Source organism: Chrysemys picta, chromosome 4, assembly GCF_011386835.1.
Source record: "Chrysemys picta bellii isolate R12L10 chromosome 4, ASM1138683v2, whole genome shotgun sequence".
In the NCBI taxonomy this organism is placed as follows: Eukaryota; Metazoa; Chordata; order Testudines; family Emydidae; genus Chrysemys; species Chrysemys picta.
Window position 1 is genome coordinate 65,924,569 of NC_088794.1, and position 23,396 is coordinate 65,947,964.

Below are 23,396 nucleotides of genomic sequence, written 5' to 3' on the forward strand. Positions count from 1 at the left end.
TATCAGTGTTATAGATGGCGAACAATTTATGAGTTTACCCAGTATAAGCTTTATACAGGGTAAAATGGATTTATTTGGGGTTGGACCCCATTGGGAGTTGGGCATATGAGTGTTAGAGACAGGAACATTTCTTCAGCTGCTTTCAGGTAAGCCTGCAGTTTGTGGGACGTGGTTCAGATGTGGGTCTTTGTTTGTAGCCAGCAAGCGTGTCTGGCACAACCAGGCAGGTTTCTGGAGTCCCAAGCTGGCAGGGAAGGCAGGGGCAGAAGTTGTCTTGGCACATCAGTTGGCAGCCCCAAGGGGGTTTCTGTGATCCAACCCGTCACATTCACATTTGTTACGGGGTTGGTGAACGCTAATTATAGAACATACAACCAATTTGGGGTGCTTTTTGACAGTTTGCCCTGAGGTTGGCACTCTCGGTTGTGAGCCACTCTAGCCAGTGTGACAGAGGTGATCTAAGAAAGGATATTCCTTAACTCTGAATTTTCTGGCTTTGCTTTTTAAGTCAGGCAGTTTTCATTGTAACCATTGTTTGCTTCATAACACACCAGATATATTGGACTAAAAATACCTAGTGCTGTCCCATGTACTAGGATAGCCACTTTCTAGCCCCAGTGTTCCATTGTGGTGGAACACAGCAGTGAGAGGCCAAATGCATTCGATGTTTCTGGCTTTTTCAGAATAAAAATCTTCATAGACTTTCTCTGAACTGGGGCCAGGTTACTTTATTCCTGTGCTACATATTTAACTATTAATTGATTTATAATCCAAAGTAGGAAATAGTAAGAGATCTGCTAAGCAATAAGCAACCCACTGCTCTTTCTTTGATTGATTGAGGTACCACTGTGGTTTTTGGCAGCTCAACTTTAGTGATGACCCTAACAGAGCTGCTGATTGTAGTCCCAGTTCTTTGCTGGGCCCCGTTTCATTATTTAAAATGCTAAAAGTTCTCCATGTGACAGTTTTAAAGAGTGGCTTTTATGCTGAACATGGCATCATGGGGTTCCAGTTCTGTTGTCTCTCAGTGACTTCAGATTGAGTGTGCTCATTTTACAAATAAAAATATGATAATAATAGCTACGCTTACACAGTGCATTTCATCTGAAAATCTCGAAACACTTTACAAAGGAGGTCAGTATCATTATCCTCATTTTACAGATGGGGAAACTTGGGCACAGAGAAAGGATTTTTCTAAATGCCAGCCCTGCAAACTTGGCTTGGAATCAGAGAGTCTTTCTGGCTTGTACATCGCTGCCAGTGTAATAAAGATCCTCCAGCCTTGATCCACTCCTCCTTGTTCCTATTCCAACAAATTTCTTGCTTGTGGCATGTTAAATCTAGGTGTTTCTCTTAACCAGATCAATGACAGAGAAAATAAATTGTTAAAGAGTTTCACATACACCATGGCTCCAAGGGGAGCAACTTACTAGCAGCCCCTGCACTTCCCCCAAACAAAGGGACTGCAAATCTTGCCTGCCTTTTCATGGGCTTTAGCATGACTCTTAGGTCAAGTGTGTGAGGACTGGAGCTAGAAAATATTCTGAGCTGCAGAGTCCATTTTAGACTGATCTTTACAGAACTCCATCCACAAAATAATCTAGCAAGGATATTAAGTTAGAAGCATTACATCATCAACACTAATTCGCATTGGTTTGTCAGTGATCCCGAGAGTAGGAGGCTGCTCAGAAGTGGCTTTTACAAATTAACACTTTGGTGGGTTTTGCACCCTCCCCATTGTCAATGGGGACTGAGCACGTGGTCCAGTTTTTAGCTCTTTTGCAAAGGTTCTTCATATTAACTTGGTTTGTTATTGAACTTACTACATGTCCAAAGTTAATAGGCAATTAGTGAAATTTCCCTGGGCAACTACTATAATTATAATCTTGTTTATATGAAAAAATTGATTAAAAAACACAGGAGCCAAGAGAGCAGACAGCTGCCTCTTTCCTAATGATTTAAGATCTGCAATTATTTGGTAATGGTCTTTTGCCTCATTTAGTATTGATCAGTTCTATTGCATTCTTTGGGCCAAATCCTCAGCTGGCGTAAATTGGCGTAGCTACATAGAAGCCAATCAGGAGACTGATTTATACCAGCTGAGGGTCTGACCCAAAGTATGCAACAGAACTGATCAATACTAAACAAGGCAAAAGACCATTACCAAATAATTGCAGATCTTAAATCACTAATTTGTGCAGATTAAATAAAAATGTTTCTCATAACTAGCTTATCAATTTTATTTCTCTCTTGTTTAAGAGTTTCACATATACAGAGACTAGACATTGAAGGGATATCTATTTTTCCCTATTGTGACAGTCTCATTCAGTGTCCAGGGGTATTACACATGTGGACTAAGGAAAACACAAACCCTTCTAATAAGAGATTTTACTGTGCCATTGATTTTAATGGAATCAGGATTTGGCCATCCATTACTAGGCTAGCCAACCCTTAGCATACACTGTCTATAGTATCAAGACAATCATTCCATAAGTATCAAGGTATACATGTATTTAGTGAAATGTTAGTTAAAAAGGTATACTATTTGGGTCTACTTCTGTTAACAGGCAAGATGCCTGTATTTTAAATGTAATTTTGCTACAGATTTTCTGTTCATGAATCTGGGAAATGTATACATTCTAGCAATTTCCTCCCAGCTCAAAATTACTCCCCACTATCTAAAGAATAATTTACTTTAGAAGTAAATACAGTGAGTTTCATGAAAAAAATTCTGTTATCTTCATTGCTTGAATTACTTCCTATCTGCATTACTGTTGCTGTGCTGTAATATCATATAGGATTCTGTCTATTGTACATGTGTACCACTATTTAAAACTGATGGTAAACTGGAGGCAGAGTTAGGAATTGAACCTTGAATCCTTGTCCCTAACCACAACATCATCCTTCTTTTATCTACTGACTTTGTTGTTATTTCAAGATAGGAGAGGGAGAGCAGAGGTTGGTCTTTGCCTCTTCTAGGTGATTATTAGCACTGCATTATTTGGTGCAGGACTACATAGGGCACCTGGAAATGGGTGTGTGCTATCATTAAGGAGATGAACTATGAGTTTCCTTCTAGGTCTTCACCATATAATGATTCGTAAGTCCAAACTCACTCTATTGCTGCTAATCACTACCTGTTGGGGCAATTAATTATATATGTGCAGCTCATCCACATTGAGTAATAAAATTAATTCTATCCCAAGAGAAGATGTATTCATTAAACATTCAGGTGAGATAGGCACAATGTCTGATACAAAATAACTGGTCTTATGGGCAAATAATTCAAGCTGTTAGCTAGTTATAACTCTTTATACATTAAAAAATGTGTCCAGGGATTCAGTTTTAGGCCTGAGAGATTCATGGCTGTAGCTTCCCTACATGATTTAGGTCCTGTTAAATAGATATCTTTCTGGTAAATTGAATAGTGTCAGCATGTGGAAGCTGTTTCTCATAGAAAATATGGCTCAGTTAAGTTTCTATGGATTGGAACAAAATGGAAAGCCTTTCCCTTAAGTTTGGTGGTATACATTTCACTTCTATTTCACATAGAGTGAAATTCACTCCTGGCTGCTTAGGGCCTATGAACTACTTAATTCCCACTTAAGCCCTGTTATGGCACATATAAGTCTACCTCTGCATTTGGGTGAATGTCACCCACAATGTGTACATTGAGCAAAATGTATCACTACTGCCACCCAGTGACTGATTCTTAGTATCCTTAGAGCACAAATTTGAAGGGGTCTCTAGACCTGGGATGGTGAATGTACTGGGCTTCAGGAATCCCCAGTGGGGCTAGCATTCCCCAGCACAGGCCTGCCTGCCAACTGGTCAGAGCTTGGCTCTTTCAGCCTGCTACAGGAAGCAATGTGAGTGCTTTGACTGAATTCTGAACAACTGTGTATTCCTGTGGGTCTCACTCTAATTCCTATTAAAGTCAAAGGAACAATTGTCATTGACTTCAGTAGTAATTGAATCAGACCCTTGGTCCTCATCATTCAATACAATTATTGCCAGCATTGTTTTATGTTCCCAGTGTCAACGGTATCAAAATTGTTAAATGGATGGTGCCTGCCAAACACATAGCTGGGTAGCTGATACTAATTAGTGAAAGTTAAAGAGGAAAGCTTCAGTGAGAAACTAACATACCCATAAACTCACAGAATACTTCACACCAAGCAGATAAATAAAGGGAAAGCCACAATGTGTTATCATCACTTAGGTCTTTATTAGAATGGATTTTTCTAGCAAATTCTGGTACCTGCCCCCTGGCAGGGATCCCCTGTAGGTCCCTGCACATCCCCTCTTCTCCCGCAGGGTCTCCAAATCTCTCTTGGTCATGAAGTCTTCCCGCTCTTACCCACACACAGTACATAAGCCAGTGCAGCCAAGTTTCTGACAGACTTCCCCCCATGCCGCCATACAGGAACAGACTATTACAGCACTATTTGATTATAGCACTATTTGGCCTGGCCGCCCTTCCATCTGAAGAAATGTGCATCTCTCCAAATAACAGCTGGATGGGCAAGTGTCTCCCTTATTCTTCATAGCTGGATAATAGCACTGGCAAAGTGTGTTCGAATTACAGCTGTGACTAACAACCCCAGGCTTATTTGGATCATACTGACAATGTACATTGATCTGAGCATGTGATAGCACAGTAAAGTTGATGCAAAATGATGGAGCACACTGGGTAATGGATAAAAAGCTCTTTTCATACTGGTTACTAAATAAAGCCTTAGGTAGGAAATGCTTGACCCACATATTTTTAGGTACAATAATTTGCAGGTCAAATTCCAGGGGAAAAATAGGTCATGTAGAATTCATACAGCTACAACCAATTCATATGGCAGTATTTTCTACATTCCACCTGAACATCTATCTATACAATTCCAGGATTCTCACCCATGGAGATTTTTTTAAAGGTTTTGTTCCCAGAAATCCCTCAATACTTTTTGTTCTAGGGCAGGAAATAGCCATTATTGTACAGCAGAGGTGAATGCATTGCTCTGAGAGACATAGAGTTGTCCATTTAATTGGTTTGCCAGAATTTTCAGCAAGCTTACTGTAAATAAATGTGAAATGATAAGTCTCCACACAAATCTAGTGAATCTGTGCTAAATAGAGCAATCTTTCTGAGCTCTAATGAGGAAATAAATATGGGGCTTTACTGTGGAAAAATCTTTGAAACTATCAGCCCATTGTGTATCTCTAGTAAGGAAACAAAACTTACACATTTGCTAGGATGTATTGGAAAAAGAGATAGAATACAAAATTAGGTTAAGTTTCTAATAAAAGTTGTATTCTTTTTGCAATTATAAATATTTTTTAAAAGGAGGCAATTATTATTAAATAAGGTATTAATTTATGTTTTTCTCCCCTTCACGTGGGTGGTAGCTGCTCCATTTCTTGCTATTTTTTAACCTGTGGCATCTCTATTTTTGAGTTTCATTTTACTATCTCTTCTCAGCCAGTCTGGAATCTTTGAGTTTTGACCATAACTCAAGTCGACATGTTATGTGCCTTTGGTGGCATATTTTCATTTCATGTTTTCAATGAAATTATTCTGCATTATTTTAAAAATGTGAAATAAACCGGACCAAATTCAGAAGTGATACAAAAGGTGATGTAATTTAGGCCTTTTTGCACTAACTTAGGGTATGTCTACACTACGAAATTAGGTCAAATTTATAGAAACCGGTTTTATAGATATCGGTTTTATACAGTCGATTGTGTGTGTCCCCACATAAAATGCTCTAAGTGCATTAAGTCGGCGGACCACGTCCACAGTACCGAGGCTAGCGTCGACTTCCGGAGCATTGCACTGTGGGTAGTTATCCCGCAGTTTCCGCCGCCCATTGGAATTCTGGGTTGAGATCCCAATGTCTGATGATGCAAAAACAGTGTTGCGGGGGATTCTGGGTACATGTCGTCAGGCCCCCGCCCCCGTCAGAGCAATGGCAGACAATCAATTCACGCCTTTTTACCTGGGTTACTTGTGCAGACAACATACCACGGCAAGCATGGAGCCCGCTCAGCTCAGCTCAGCTCAGCTCACCGTCACCATATGTCATCTGGGTGCTGGCAGACGTGGCACTGCATTGCTACACAACAGCAGCTAATTGCCTTTTGGCAGTAGACGGTGCAGTATGACTGGTAGCCATCATTGGCTATCTGGGTGCTGGCAGACGTGGAGCTGCATCGCTACACAGCAGCAGCTCCTTGCCTTTTGGCAGTGGATGGTGTATTACGATTGATATCTGTCATTGTCATATTCCTCAGTGAGTTCAATCAGAGGCACCCGGGAAACTTCTTCAGCAGATTCCTCTAAGAAATACTGAACCAAACTTTCCACTCTGGGCATCTGATTCTTCATTTTGTCTCCTGGAGACCCAGCAGTCCTATTAAACCATCTTGACGATGATGCCTAGCAGTCATAATACAGCATTTTCTGCCAAGCACCCAGAAGATGCCAATGGCTATCAGTCATGCTGCACCATCTGCTGCCAGCTTAAGATGTAAAAATAGATGGACCAGATTTGTTCTGTATTCATTTGCTTCCCCCTCCCTCCGTGAAATAAATGGCCTGCTAAACCCAGGGTTTTGAGTTCAATCTTTCGGGGGGCCATTCTGTGTGACAGTTGTTTGTGTTTCTCCCTGATGCACAGCCACCTTTGTTGATTTTAATTCCCTGTACCTGTACGCCATGTCATCACTCGCCCCACCCCCCCGCTTTCCGTCAGACACTAGTTTCACGCCTTTTTTCAGCCCAGACGCCATAGCACTGGGATCACAGAGCCCGCTCAGATCACCACGGCAATTATGAGCACTATGAACACCACGCGCATTGTCCTGGAGTATATGCAGAGCCAGAAAATGCAAAAGCAAAACCAGGACCAGGCGAGGAGGCGATTGCAGCGCGGCGACAAGAGTGATGAGGAAATTGACATGGACATATACCTCTCACAAAGTACGTGCCCCAGCAATGTGCAAATCATGGTGTTACTGGGGCAGGTTCATGCCGTGGAATGCCGATTCTGGGCCCGGGAAACAAGCACAGACTGGTGGGACTGCACCGTGCTGCAGGTGTGGGACAATTCCCAGTGGCTGCAAAACTTTCGCATGCGTAAAGGCACTTTCATGGAACTTTGTGACTTGCTTTCCCCTGCCCTGATGCGCCACAATACCAGGATGAGAGCAGCCCTCACAGTTGAGAAGCGAGTGGCGATAGTCCTGTGGAAGCTTGCAACGCCAGACAGCTACTGGTCAGTCGGGAATCAATTTGGAGTGGGCAAATCTACTGTGGGGGCTGCTGTGATCCAAGTTGCCAGGGCAATCAAAGACCTGCTGATATCAAGGGTAGTGACTCTGGGAAATGTGCAGGTTATAGTGGATGGCTTTGCAGCAATGGAATTCCCAAACTGTGGTGGGGCGATAGACGGAACCCATATCCCTATCTTGTCACTGGAGCACCAACCCACCGAGTACATAAACCGCAAGGGGTACTTTTCAATGCTGCTGCAAGCCCTGGTGGATCACAAGGGACGTTTCACCAAAATCAACGTGGGATGGCCGGGAAAGGTACATGATGCTCGTGTCTTCAGGCACTCTGGTCTGTTTCGAAAGCTGGAGGAAGGGACTTTCTTCCCAGACCAGAAAATAACCGTTGGGGATATTGAAATGCCTATCATGATCCTTGGGGACCCAGCCTACCCCTTAATGCCATGGCTCATGAAGCCATACACAGGCAGCCTGGACAGTAGTCAGGACCTGTCTGAGCAAGTGCCGAATGGTGGTGGAATGTGCATTTGGATGTTTAAAAGCATGCTGGGGCAGCTTACTAACTCGGATAGACCTCAGCGAAACCAATATCCCCATTGTTATTGCTGCTTGCTGTGTGCTCCACAATATCTGTGAGAGTAAGGGGGAGACATTTATGGCGGGGTGGGAGGTTGAAGCAAATCGCCTGGCTGCTGATTACGCGCAGCCAAACACCAGGGCGGTTAGAAGAGTACAGCAGGGCGCGGTGTGCATCAGAGAGCTTTGAAAACCAGTTTTGTGACTGGCCAGGCTACGGTGTGAAACTTCTGTTTGTTTCTCCTTGATGAACCCTCCCCCCACCCGGTTCACTCTACTTCCCTGTAAACTAACCACCCCACCTTCCCCTCCCCCCTTCGAGCACCGCTTGCAGAGGCAATATAGTCATTGTTACTTCACATTCATGCATTCTTTATTAATTCATCACACAACTAGGGGGATAACTGCCAAGGTAGCCTGGTAAGGGTGGGGGAGGAGGGAAGCGCCGGGTGGGGTGGGAGAGGAGGAAAGGACAAGGACACACTGCAGTTTAAAACTTTAACTCTTATTGAAGGCCAGCCTTCTGATGCTTGGGCAATCATCTGGGGTGGAGTGGCTGGAGGCCCCCCCACCGTGTTCTTGGGCATCAGGGTGAGGAGGCTATGGAATTTGGGGAGGAGGGCTGTTGGTTACATAGGGGCTGTAGCGGTGGTCTCTGCTCCTGCTGCCTTTCCTGCAGCTCAACCATACGCTGGAACATTTCAGTTTTTTGATGCTCCAGCAGCCGGAGCATCGACTCTTGCCTTCTGTCAGCAAGCTGACGCCACCTATCCTCTTCAGCTCGCCACTTGCTCTCTTCAGCCCGCCACCTCTCCTCTCGTTCATATTGTGCTTTTTTGCACTCTGACATTGACTGCCTCCACGCATTCTGCTGTGCTCTGTCAGCGTGGGAGGACATCTGGAGTTCCGAGAACATATCATCCCGAGTCCGCCGTTTTCTCCTTCTACTCTTCACTAGCCTCTGCGAAGGAGAAACATTTGCAGCTGGTGGAGGAGAAGGGAGAGGTGGTTAAAAACGACACATTTTAGAGAACAATGGGTACACTCTTTCATGTTAAATTTTGCTGTTCACATTACACAGCACATGTGCTTTCGTTACAAGGCTGCATTTTTCCTCTTATATTGAGGGCCTGCTGGTTTGGTGTGAGAGATCACTCACGCAGTGCCAGGCAACAGAATTCGGCTTACAGGCAGCCATGGTAAGCCACAGTCTTTTAGCTTTTTTAACCTTCTTAACATGTGCGAATGGTTTCAAACAGTAGCGCCCTCATTTCCCATACCAAGCACCCACTGGGTTGGCCATTTAAAATGAGTTTGCAATGTAAAAGGAGGGGCTGCGGTTTCCGGGTTAACATGCAGCACAAACCCAACTACCCCACCCCCTCCACACACCCAATTCTTTGGGATGATCACTTCACCCCTCCCCCCCACCGCGTGGCTAACAGCGGGGAACATTTCTGTTCAGCCGAGCAGAACGGGCACCTCTGAATGTCCCCTTAATAAAATCACCCCATTTCAACCAGGTGACCGTGAATGATATCACTCTCCTGAGGATAACAAAGAGATAAGGAATGGATGTTGTCTGCATGTCAGCACCGGGACCATACACTGCCCTGCTTTGTTATGCAATGATTCCAGACTACGTGCTACTGGCCTGGCGTGGTAAAGTGTCCTACCATGGTGGACGGGATAAGGCAGCCCTCCCCAGAAACCTTTTGCAAAAGCTTTGGGAGTACATGAAGGAGAGCTTTCTGGAGATGTCTCTGGAGGATTTCCGCTCCATCACCATACACGTTAACAGACTTTTCCAGTAGCTGTACTGGCCACGATTGCCAGGGCAAATTAATCATTAATCATTAAACATGCTTGCTTTTAAACCATGTGTAATATTTACAAAGGTACACTCACCAGAGGTCCCTTGTGTGCCCTCAGGGTCTGGGAACATGCCTTGGGTGAGTTCGGGGGTTACTGGTTCCAGGTCCAGGGTGACAAACATATCCTGGCTGTTGAGGAAACCGGTTTCTCCGCTTCCTTGCTGTGAGCTATCTTCATGGTCTTCATCATCATCATCTTTGGCATACCCAGAACCCGCTTCCCTGTTGCGTGATTCTCCATTGTTGGAGTCAAAGCACACGGTTGGGGTAGTGGTGGCTGCACCCCCTAGAATGGCATGCAGCTCCGCGTAGAAGCGGCATGTTTGCAGCTCTGCCCCAGACCTTCCGTTTGCCTCTCTGGCTTTGTGGTAGGCTTGCCTTAGCTCCTTAATTTTCACGCAGCACTGCTGTGCGTCCCTGTTATGGCCTCTGTCCTTCATGGCCTTTGAGACTTTTTCTAATATTTTGCCATTTCGTTTACTGCTACGGAGTTCAGCTAGCACTGATTCGTCTCCCCATATGGCGAGCAGATCCCGTACCTCCCATTCGGTCCATGCTGGAGCTCTTTTGCAATCCTGGGACTCCATCACGGTTACCTGTGCTGATGAGCTCTGCGTGGTCACCTGTGCTCTCCACGCTGGGCAAACAGGAAATGAAATTCAAAAGTTCGCGAGGCTTTTCCTGTCTACCTGGTCAGTGCATCTGAGTTGAGAGCGCTGTCCAGAGCGGTCACAATGAAGCACTGTGGGATCGCTCCCGGAGGCCAATAACGTCGAATTCCGTCCACACTACCCCAATCCGACCCGCAAAGGCTGATTTTAGCGCTAATCCCATCGTCGGAGGTGGAGTAAAGAAACCGGTTTAAAGGGCCCTTTAAGTCGAAAAAAAGGGCTTCGTCGTGTGGACGTGTCCAGGCTTAATTCGGTTTAACGCTGCTAAAGTCAACCTAAACTTGTAGTGTAGACCAGGCCTTAGATCCTACTCATCTCTGATTTTGAGAAGCCCTAACCCCCTATTAATATCTTTACCCTTCCAATCAGTCCTTGTAGGAAATCCTTATAGTTCTGAAAGGTGAACCTCCTGAAGAACTTTGGCCCTTTCACAGCCACCTTTTATCACAAAATGGAGTTAATATTGAATGGGTTATTAAGGGCTTTCTTGTAGCCATGATGGTCATCAACATCTGAAGGATGAAGCAGCCTACACTGCATCCCTGTTTTACCATGTGGCTTATAGATTGCTGCTGTGCTCTCTCCATGCACATTTTTCTCATACGAGTTGAAGGAGGAGCATATGCAGTGAGGAGGTCTTCTCTAGCCATGTTCTCTCAGAAAATCTAAGATAAGGGCTTGGGATGTGCACAGCTACCACACTTCTGAGTGAAAATGGTCATGTTCTTAGTGAAAATCTCAACATGTTTGAAATCCAAGGAGTAATTCCAACAAAAATCAATTTCCTCACAAAAGCACATTTTAAAAGTTTCATCTGGAAACTGCCATTTCACAAAAAGTGACATTTTGAGGGCTCCAAAATGGCCTAGAACAAATGGTGAATATTTTTCTTACAACATTTTGGGTTGTACAAAAAGGGTACAAAAAGGTATTTGGTTTTTAATTTTTAGTTTTTGCAGAACCCTAGTCATTAGCAATGCAGTCCCCCTCGGCTCAGTTAGATAAGTCTGTATGATGCATGCTCAATTTTGGGGATATAGAAGAAGGAGACTCCTAGGAATGAAGATGCATTTGCAATCTCTACAGTGCCATCTGTGGAAAACTAGTGTTCCCGCTACGGCCCAATTGTTCTTGATAATTAAACTACCTTTACAGCTTGTTATAGTGCCATCTAGTGGTTACTGAATAAAGCTTTACAAATTGCTGAAAATAATTGTTTTGTTGCAGTAGCGTGTTTTGTGGCATTGAATCAAATAAATATAAATAACAGCTGTCAAGGCTGCTTCCCCACTCTGAACTTTAGGGTACAAATGTGGGGGCCTGCATGAAAACTTCTAAGCTTAACTACCAGCTTAGATCTGGTCCGCTGCCACCACTCCCAAAATGCTAATTCCCTTCCCTGGGTAGCCTTGAGAGACTCTTCACCAATTCCCTGGTGAATACAGATCCAAACCCCTGGGATCTTAAAACAAGGAGAAATTAACCATCCCCCTCCTTTCTCCCACCAACTCCTGGTGGATCAAGATCCAACCCCCTTGGATCTTAAAAACAAGGAAAAATCAATCAGGTTCTTAAAAAGAAGGCTTTTAATTAAAGAAAAAGGTAAAAATCATCTCTGTAAAATCAGGATGGAAAATAACTTTACAGGGTAATCAAACTTAAAGAGCCCAGAGGAATCCCCTCTAGCCTTAGGTTCAAAGTTACAGCAAACAGAGATAAACACTCTAGCAAAAGGTACATTTACAAGTTGAGAAAACAAAGATAAAAACTAACACGCCTTGCCTGGCTGTTTACTTACAAGTTGGAAATATGAGAGACTTGTTCAGAAAGATTTGGAGAGCCTGGATTGATGTCTGGTCCCTCTCAGTCTCAAGAGCGAACAACCCCCAAAACAAAGAGCACAAACAAAAGCCTTCCCCCCACCAAGATTTGAAAGTATCTTGTCCCCTTATTGGTCCTTTGGGTCAGATGTCAGCCAGGTTACCTGAGCTTTTTAACCCTTTACAGGTAAAAGGATTTTGGAGTCTCTGGCCAGGAGGGATTTTATAGTATTGTACACAGGAGGGCTGTTACCCTTCCCTTTATAGTTATGACAACAGCACTTAGAACTTAACCACCACCTGACATCTTCTAACTATGGGGCAAATTCTTACCGCATTCACTCTGGCCTATAGCTGGTGCATCTTCACAACAAACAATGGGTTGCTCTAGACTCAACAGAGAGGCACAAGAACAATAATAGTACAGCAAACCTCAAATGCTGCAAGATTAATTACTTTTGGCCAGATTTACCTGGCCCTTACGTAGATATGTAAGAGGGATGGGGGACTGGGCCCAAAGAGGTACTCTCTCTGTGTACTGCTGGCCACAGTTACATTCATCATGTTCTCCTAGACACAAGGACTTCTCTTAAAATGGGCAGGATAGGGAGAGGTAGGGGCAGTGTAGAGGAGCCTCCAGGGCCCTAATGCAGTGTGTGTGTGTGTGTGTGTGTGTGTGTGTGTGTGTGTGTGTGTGTGTGTGAGTGAGAGGCTGGGAGGATTTACATACCAGAATATCCTACAACCTGTTTCTGCCCTTCTTCTAGCTCACTGCCACCTGTCTCTTGCATGCTGTGACAGGGCCCTGAGCAGGAACTGCTGAGCCAGCCCTCTACCACTCCAGCTCCAATACGACCTCCCTTAATTGGAGCTGGTTAGACCACCTGGCCCTAATGGGGAAGCAGAGACAGCAGCTGCCTAATTAGGCTGGGGCTGTATAAAAGCCTCAGGGGAAGGCAGCCAGAGGAGGAGTAGGAAGGAAAGGAAAAGGCAGGGAGTGGAAGCAGGGAGATAGTGCCTCCCTCCAGCTGGTAAAGGGCTACTTGTATGGTGAAAAGGTGGTGGGAGCACAACCTGTAAATAAGCGGCACCAGTGGTTACTGAACCCAGGGTCTCCGAGTGACTTTATCAGCCCAACAGGGGCAGGAGCCAAGAGGGCCCTGCAGCACCTTGTTACATACGCGAACTGAGCTGAACGTTGCCCAATGCAGGAGATGCACACGCTGTGTGCAATCCCTCTAAATCCTGCCCACTGTCCTGTGAAACCACAAGCATCCTTAGGACATCTCTGTCTGCACCTGCTTGGGAGGGGATAGGATTTGCCTGAGTTAAACTCCTGACATTCCAATGCCATAATCTTAAGGGGAAGCAGACACTAATGAAAGGGTCATGTTTGCTAGGCGTTGGTTTTGCTTCCTATCACAGAAAACTAGGAATTTTCAAAACAACATCAAACAATTACCATTTATTAGCTCTCTCATATTTTGCTAGTACTGTCTACTGGTTCCTTTTCATGCATTGCTCTTTGTAGATTATGGCTTTATCACTGTTTATTGCATCCTGGAGATTAATGGGCATTTTCAGCAGCTGATTGCCATCTAATCGGTCTCTTAATTTCCTGTTTGAATTATCTCTTTCAGATGGAAACTTGAGTTTGTATGCTGCTACCAGAGCTGTCAGCCAAATATCTGTCCATATGGTGAAATTTCTGGGGCAAAAGTGAATGTCATAGTCCTGCACACTTCAGGCATCTAGCAAGTGTGCATGACTCAACACAACTGTTTACCTAGAGCTATATTGTTCCACATCTAAGCTTCTGTGGATGTCCAGACAAAAATTCCCAGTATACTTGGTCAGGTAGAGCATGAAAGAGGAGAGAAACACTTCTGCAACAATGTCTCTCCTTTCCTAGAGCCATGTGGAGACTCCATGAATTTGGGCTTGGCAAGATCAGAGAGCCTGAGACTAGGGACAAATGAAGGAGAGAAGACAGCTGCTGACCATGATGTTTTGTGCATTCCAGTCCCTTGGATGTTAGTGGGAAATTTAAGGGATAGTTTTGATACTGTGGTGTGGGCAGAGTTACTAAACTCTTAGGGCCAAATCTGTCACTGACTCAAAACACCTGGAAGTGGATTGAGTAATGGTGTGTACAGAATCTGGGCCTCAGATCTTCATTTTCACTACAGTTAATTTTTAAACCAGTTCAACCAGTAAATTATTACCCATTTTTTAGTCTGAGAAAAATGTTTATTTTGTAGTATGTGACCCTTCCTATGCTATGGACCAGTCCCCTACTGGATTAGATTTGTAGATTCCAAGACCAGAAGGGACCACTGTGATCATGTAGCCTAACCTCCTGTATAACACAGGGCATAGAACTTCCCCAGAATAATTCCTAGACCAGATCTTTTAGAAAAACATCCAATCTTGATTTAAAACTTGTCAGTGATGGAGAATCCACTACAAACCTTGGTAAATTGTTCTAATCATTACTCTCAGTGTTAAAAATGTACGTCTTATTTTCAGTCTGAATTTGTCTAGCTTCAACTTCCTGGCACTGGATCATATCATACATTTTCCTGCTAGACTTAAGATACAATTATTAAATATTTGTTCCCCATGGAGATACTCAGAGACTGCAATCAAGTCACCTCTTAACCTTCTCTTTTTTTAAGCTAAATTGATTGATCTCCTTGAGTTTTTCATTATAAGGTAGATTTTCTCATCCTTTAATCATTCTCGTGACTCTTCTCTGAACCCTCTGCAATTTATGAACATCCTTCATGAATTGTAAGCACCAGAACTGGACACAGTATCCTAGGAGTGGTTGCTCCAGTGCCAAATACAGAGGCAAAATAATATCCCTATTCCCACTTGAGATTCCCCTGTTTATGCATCCAAGGACTACATTAGCCCTTTTGACTGGAGCTCATGTTCAGCTGATTATCCACCACAAATCCTAAATCTTTTTCAGAGTCATTGTTTTCAAGGATAGTCCCCCACTGTGTGAGTATGGCCTACATTCTTTGTTCCTAGATGTATACATTCAGCCATACTAAACCACATATTGTTTGCTTGTGCCCATCTTACCAAGTGATCCAGGTTGCTCTGTATCAGTGACATGTCCTCTTCATTTGCAAACTTTGTCAGTGATGATTTTATGTTTTCTTCCAGGTCATGATAAGTGTGAAATAGCGTAGGCCAAGAACCAATCCCTGTGGGAACCACTAGAAAAACACCCATTTAGTGACAATTCCTGTTTACAATTACACGTTGAGACCAGTCAGTCATCTTTTAATCCATTTAATGTGTGCCATGTTAATTGTATGTCTTTGTAGTTTTCATCAACCAAATTTATAATCTCATACAAAACTTTATATACCATTTTAGTTTGATAGGATATATTTTCCACAAACCCATATTGATTGGCATTAATTATATTAACCTTGTTTAATTCTCACATGCTCCATTGTCTTGCCTGGGATTCATGTCAAACTGAAATGCCTATAATTACCCAGGTCATCCTGTTTACCCTTTTTCAATATTGGCACAACATTAGCTTTCTTCCACCTGGAACTTCCCCAGTGTTCCAAGACTTATTGAAAATCAGCACTAATGATCTAGCGTGCACCTCAGCCAGCTCTTTTAAATCTTTTGGATGTAAATTATCCAGATTGGCTGAATTAAAACTGTATCACTTTAGTAGTTGCTGTTTAGCATTCTCCTGAGATACTAGTGTAATGGAAAGATTGTTATCATACGATATGACTACATCATTTGTTTTTACCCAGCTACAGAACAGAAATAATTATTGAACACTTTGTTTTTTTTCTGCATAATTATTGCTATGCATATTCTACAATTGTTATTATTGATAATTGTACCATTTCCATCTAGTAGTGCCTAGTTTAGGCTATGTTACTCTTCTTTTATGAGTACTGCACATTTGCCGATACAAACAAACAGTTTCATTACCTTTTCCCACTGCTCCGATGTGTAAGGGGGAAAGTTCTCCTGTGAATCCCTTGATTGTATAAGTTAAGTCATCTTTCAAAAGGAGAATAAAGAACTGGTTACAGCCCCCAGGCAAGTAAAGGCAAGTCATCAGCATGTGATTAAGGCTGTGTAACCTATCTGAATGATCTGAAAAGCAGGTGATTAAAGATAAGGGACTGTTTTATATTATTTTACATATACCCTACCTTTAAGTATTTCATAGTGTGTTTAAGATTTACCCTAAGGCATCTTACATACTAGAGAGGATCAAGATTTCGCTGGCCTTTAAGCTCTGCAAAAGATTCAGACATTCTATATTTCTTGTCTTTATTCGTGCCCACTGCTGTCATCACCTGTTTCTGGATACTGGAGATTATTGTAAGACTTGAATGACCTACTTAACTATACAGAGTTTTGACTAATAGCATTTTTTTTCCATCCTCATCTGCTAAATGCCATTTTTCCTTCTTTAGAGACAACTGATAAATTGAAGATGATTATTACAAGCTTTTATAAGACACTTATCATTCTAGTCTCTGGGGAAATGTTACATGTCTTCTATTAAGGCAAATTTATCATGGAATATTATCAGGTTCTGAAAAAGAGAGCCCATGCTTTTAGGTCTTATAGATAATAACTAGATGTCTAAAGGATATTCTGAAGTCCCAGCCCAATATCCCAGGGGGAATAGAAACAAGGCTTAGAAGGAATTTACACATTTATGACAAGCAACAATTTAAGACCCACAATTATGGTGCCAGATTTTCTAAAGCACACGTGCATTTGTACACATAAGTGACATTGGTTCACATGTCCTTCAGTGTGCTCATACAAACCATGGATTTATTATCCACTTAGACATGTGAACATACAATACCCAACCTTCAAGCTGGTGCGGGGAGGGGCGGAAAGGGGGCACTTGCATGCCTGAATCAGGCATATGTTGAAAATTTGAAAACTATTGAAAATTTGGCCCTGTAGAATGTTACGGATGTTTCTCTCTCTGAAGCTGCTTAATTAAAAAAATGTAGAACCTCCTTCATATAGATTGGCTTTGTCCACACATCTGCAGATTCTGGATCAAGACCTCTGCAGCTCCTGGCTTAATGAGTGATGTTCCCTTGTCCTTGGCTCACCTGCTGGGAATTAAACCAGGAATAAAAACCTGCCACAGCCACCTGGAAAATGTATACACTTTTTATTGGTGAAAAAAATATCTAGTAAACTACTGGATTTTGGACATTGCTCCTACTGCACAAGGTTCATGGATTTCCTTAATTAAGGAATTGATTCTGCCTCTAGACCAAATTACCAACTATATATCACAAGGAAATACAACTTGTGAAGATAAATGGCTGCAAGTTTTAAACATCTTGAAGGAACAGAAAAAAAATGTGTATATCCCTTTCTCTATAACAAACTCTGATGAACTACATCTTGTATTGCTCCCAGTGAATGAAATCTGCATTTGTTTAAATTTCATTTTTTAGTTTATTACAATGTGTGTGTGTGTGGGGTGTGGGGGGGAGGGGGTAAAAAAGTGCCTGTTCTGTTCTCTAGGTGCCTTACCCCTAAATTAAATACAAGACAAAATCAGTAGCTTTTCTTCAGCCAAATAAAAAAAAAAAAAGTCACCCAATCAGACAAAATAAAATACATATCAGGCTGAGAGGGGAGTTGAACCTGGATCTTCACAGCCCAGGTGAGTGCTCTAACCACTGGGATAAAAGTTAGAGGGGGAGGGAGGACCACAATAACATGATGATAGCATTTCGTACTGACTAGCTTAAGTGACTCCCCATTCCATGTGCTGGCTTTTGTAGATATCATTCTCATGTACCTAATGCTCCCCCTGAATTATAAGGGAGCCAAGGCACCTAACTCAGGGCTGTGGATTCCACTGGGTAGTTAGGTATTTAAAAGTTAGGTACTGCCATGCTAAATGTTGAAATATCTTAGTCCTTTATGGATCTAGCCCTAAATTATGTTCTACTTTGATATCTTCAGTGTGACTTAGGCCCACTCTATCACATTTCTTCTTTAACTCTATTCTGATCCACCACAAGCAGAGGCAGGACTATGTGGGACATGGTTTTAGGTACCTGTTTGTGTAATACCAGCATATGGTGTTTTTTTTTTTCTATTGACATAGGATATTTAGTTCTTGTTACATCATTTTTAGGAGGAACAGGCCTTTTAAGTGTCGGGGGAAGAAAAGGAAATATGTCCTTGAGATCAAAAAGGCTTTCTTCCCGTGGTGGACTTATTAGACTGCTCCATTATAAAGTTGCTTTGAAGCTATAATTGGCACTGACATAAAACCAGCTGAGGCTCATGCCAATAATGGCAATATGCTTCTCTGTCAAAGTTCTGAAGAATGACTGACTGCCAATCAGATGTGGGCAGGAGTTAACATGCTAACTTTTATGTACATTGAACGGAAAGGAGAGATGTAGGGGCCAAAATGTTTGCATATTTTAATTATGATAGAGATCTCATGGTCACAACAGGTGTGTCTGGGAGAGAGATTAGCTTTAAGTAAATAGGGAGTGAAGAAATAAATTACCTAGGAGATTTTTTTCCTCAGTGAGGACGAGCAAAAATAGCCATCTTTGATATGGCAGGTTTAACACTAATAGAAATCTTAAATCATTTAAATACTCAAAGAAGGAACAAGAAATGGGATGATAATGGTGAAAGACAAGACAGTTCTTGATGTGCCATACTCAATGAAAAAAAAATTATTTCGGTGAACATCAGTTTTCCTGTCCATCTCAGCCCATGGAATCACTTCAGTAATGCCACTCTGGAACCCTCCTGGAGAAAACACAAGAGAGGGGCAGAGAGTCTGTTCAGAGAACTGAGTTTCTAGCAGTTCCCCAAAGAAAATAAAATGTCCAAACCTGAAAGCCTTCTCTGTCATCTCTCTTAAAGAAAGCAAAACAGACATGCTGGAAATTCATTAAAAGGGGGCTAAGTCAGCTTCACTCACTGCTGAGCAGAAGATGACACTAACATCACTGTCGAAACAACTTGGTTCATAGTCTTCCTACCTTTAATAACCTTTGAACTAGCTACATTTTACTCATGACTGGCTGTTCCTTTCAACTTCGTGTATCTTTTCATCTCTTGGCATATACATTAATGCTTTCATTGCTGTGAGGATGTACGTAAGAGCATATATCCACAGAAAGGGCTTTTGTATGTTCCCAAGTATATTTGTTCTCACAATACCTCTATAAAAGCAGAGGTGAATCTGCAAGAGCTCACTAACCAAGGACTAATCAGTTAAACTGTTAAACTAATCAGTTAAACTAATCGGTTAAACTGTAAGGGAGATTTGGAGCTGGTAGTATGTTTCCTGTAAGGAAGGCTCCCACCCTTTATCCTGTCAGTAATGTTTTTGAGGGAATGGCTCTACATCTTTCCTCACTACCCAGAGTATTCTGCAACCTTCTTTTCATAGTTGGTGGTGCTGTTGGGATCACTGTTCCCTCCTCCCGGGTGGATCCTCCAGAATTGACACCTCAGATTGCAACTGTGCACATAGGAAGCTAGATATCATGCAGAAGTTGGACTTCCCAAGAATGCTGGAGTCTTGTTACTGGGAAATTCCCAGGCTTAACAGTGGGATGAGTTTCTGCCATTGGAGATTAGGGAACAGTGTTTAAGTTTTTCCAGACTTCTGAGAAGGTCTAGTTCATTTCAGAGATGGCTGAAGGTTAGAATTATGGGTAGGGATCCTGGTTTTAAACAAATGTCTTTTTAAAAATTTCCCCAAATACTCCATAAGACCCTGAAAGATAATCAGAATTGGGTTTTTTTGCCTTTTCTTTTTGATCCCCTCAGTTAGTTATGACTCTGTTAGCAAGACCTGCTGACAGTTATCACAAAAACAAGCAACCAGAAAGGACACAAGGAGAAGGTGATCTGAGTGAGACAAATTTTGCCCTTATTTACAGCTTTCCATTCTGAGTATAATTAAAGGTTCAATGTAGCCCACTATATTTTCAACATTCCTGATATATTTTGCTAATTTAAGAATTGCACAAGGGCCCATTGTGAAGGAGCCATCTGTTCTCAGTATTCTTAACTGACCCACTTTTTTATTCCTCCTTGTAACGGTGCCAGTTTGGTGGTAACATTTCTAGGTCTGAAACATAATCTATTGTGGAAAAGCACAAGGCTTGTAGATAGATGAGCTGAAGAGCTATTCTATGAGGGCCTGATCCTGTGTCTCCTGAAACAGGAAACAACCAGTGAAGCAAGGCTTGCATTTTCAGAGGCCAAGAATAACTGACCACCTGCTTGGCTGCACTCAGCTATCAAATCAGTGATCTTTGAGAATGGAGAAAGACATATTGAGGAGATACGTTAACTTAAAGGACCAGATCTCTGGCCCTGATGAGACTGCTTTGCATACTTCTGGCAGCACAAAGCTGCCTTAAGTGACTAGCAGGAAATTCCCTTGACATACTGTGGAAGAGGGTGCTTGCCAGTGCCATGGGTGGATTGTTGCCAGAGCATGCTACACAATGGCCCTCTACATCCAGAGGCTGCTCCAATTTATGCCAGAGGCCAAAGTGGCCCCAGGAGCCCTGAGGAGCAGGAGAGTGCAACGGCAGTTTGAAACCACCTTCATCTGCCATCTCCTGAGCTGCACTAAGCCAGAGACCTGCGCCAAAGTTTGAGCTATGAATTAATGAACAGTGATGCAATGTCATTGTGACACTTTCTCAGGATGTCCATGACTTTTGGTTGCCTTGTTACCCCCTTGCCTTAGTGAGAGAGTCTTGCTGGTGCTAAACTGTGTGTTAACTCCCCATCACCCCGGTCAGTTAGCCACCCAAACAGTTTACTCAGAAACTCTGCCAGTCTTTACTCTGCCTTGCAGGCAGCTCCTGAACCTCCCCAAAGCATATTCCTGTACTGTCCAGCCCCTGTCACTGGACATTCACAGTAATTGCCATGTCCACTGTCTCCAAAGCGACAGTGTACACACAGCCAGAAGGTTACAACTCAGGATCAGGTCCTTTATAACATAGTACTGTAATCTATTTGGTGTTTACACTGAAGCATGTAAACACAAAAAATATTTGCTTTTGCAAAGTGTATAACTCCTGCACACATGCCCAATGATAGATTAGGGTTTCCCTTTCATGAGGAAAGGTTGAAGATAAAATACTACAAATGCACAGTGAAGCTGAGTTAACTTTTGTGACAGCAACATTAGCTTTTCAAATTCCTGATGCTTGAGTACAAGCCTTCTGATGTAAATCTATGTAGCTCTACTGAACTCAGGGTAGCTTTGCTGATTAGAGCCAGATCCTCAGCTGGTGCCAACCAGAGTTTTGCACTTAATTTCCATGTTTTTTAAATGAGGGGGAAAAGAGTTTAAGAATGTCACCACTGGCACCGGTGAGGTCATTACATTCAGCTTGCAGAGTTTGTAAGTTTCTTGATCTGGAGCCATTCAACTTGATGGTTCTTGAACTCTGCCAGAAGTGAGCCCAGTCCTGCCCTTTGCCAAGACCTCCTCAACAGAGGTGTCCATTCAGCAGCATCCTTAACTCAGTCATATCCTTAACGATGAATTGCAAAGCAAGTTTTTCTCTTCACTGTTTCTGGGTTTTTTTATGATGGTCATTGTATTTTTTAATTAATGCAATCAAAAATAAGTTTTAAGACTCTCTGCCTGAAAGGAGTGGGAAGTGCTGATTCATTCCATACACTTGAAGAGCTTTCCTAGTCCCACTTCAACATTTGAACCACAGCACTACTGGGTGGTGGAAGGGAGGAAGCTGGAAGCATGAATCTTAACCAGGCATGAGTGGATTATGGATGGGGGCCTGGAGACACTGAAACAGCAGCAGGGGAGATTTGTAAAGGAACCTGTCAGACAGACATTCCTCCCCCAAAACTCCCATGGAGATTTTTTCCTCTAAGTGTGTTTCGATCAGACATAACACTGGTTCCTTGGGGGACTAGCATCTCACTGAAATGAGCATGGAATGAAACCCTCTGCTCCTTTTTTATCACCATAAACTCTTCAGCGATGACTTCCCCTGCCATCTGGACTCTTGCATGCCTACCTGGTGGGCCAGATTCTCAGCATGTCTGCAAGTACTTTCAGTAGTGACAGCTAGAGCTGGGAATCTTTCTGGTAAAATTGGTGAGTGTTACAAAGCTTAGGTGGTGCACAACGTGGAGGTAGATGTTCTGAAGGGGTCTCCGATTTATTTTCACAGGGTCCACTAAAATCCCTTCTGATGTTGGTGAGGAATCTGATCTGATGAAAGTAGCATTGCCATAATGCTTGTTCCTCTCCCAAAATTCTGGCTTTTGTATCCCACCTCCTAGTGTCTGTGTTACTAACTACAAATGTGCCAGGTTTCCTCTGGCAAATTTTCCCCATTCATTTAATCATTTCATAAAATTTTATTTTTGGTCAACATGCCACATAATCACCTTCTTCTCATTGTGGGGGCATAGTGTTTGATCGTCTGTTTTCATTTAAGCTTTTTCTATTCAAGGGGATAAAAAGATCCTCTAAAACAGAGTGACCAATTAAATCTGTATGCAATTTCATTATAAAATTCCAAAGCACATAAAACTCAACTTGTTTCTGCCTTTGTTACAAACACAATCCTTATTCCAGGTTAATTGAATAATTTATGGAAATTCTGAGGCTACTTGGGCTCTGTTTTATTGAAGTTGGTCTGATTTATGGCCTTACAAAGCCCCCTATAATTTCAGGCATTTTAGATGCAAGATTGGAAAAATTTGGTGGTTTTGACTTAATAGGTTAATTTAAAACCAAAAGGCAGGGCAAAATTCAGCAGGTGAAAATTTAGATGCAGCAAAGTTGAAGAAAAGTTTCACCTAGCTTCCTGTGAACTGAAAATACTGTGCTTTTGACTGGCCTTTTCCAATTCTATGGGTAACACAGGCTGAGTGCTGTACTTAGTATTCCCTTTAGCTGAAGTCTTGACTACATGGTGCACCAACATGCACTAAGATGTGATTTTCCAGATTACATTCGTGTTGCACATTAGTCCATGTAGATCCTGCTGGTGTGTACTAAAGCTTCCCTTGTGCCAGCGCACTAGTAGGAGATGTTTAGTGAGCACAGCAGGATTTACATGAACCTATTAGTGGGCAACAAGTTAGTGTGC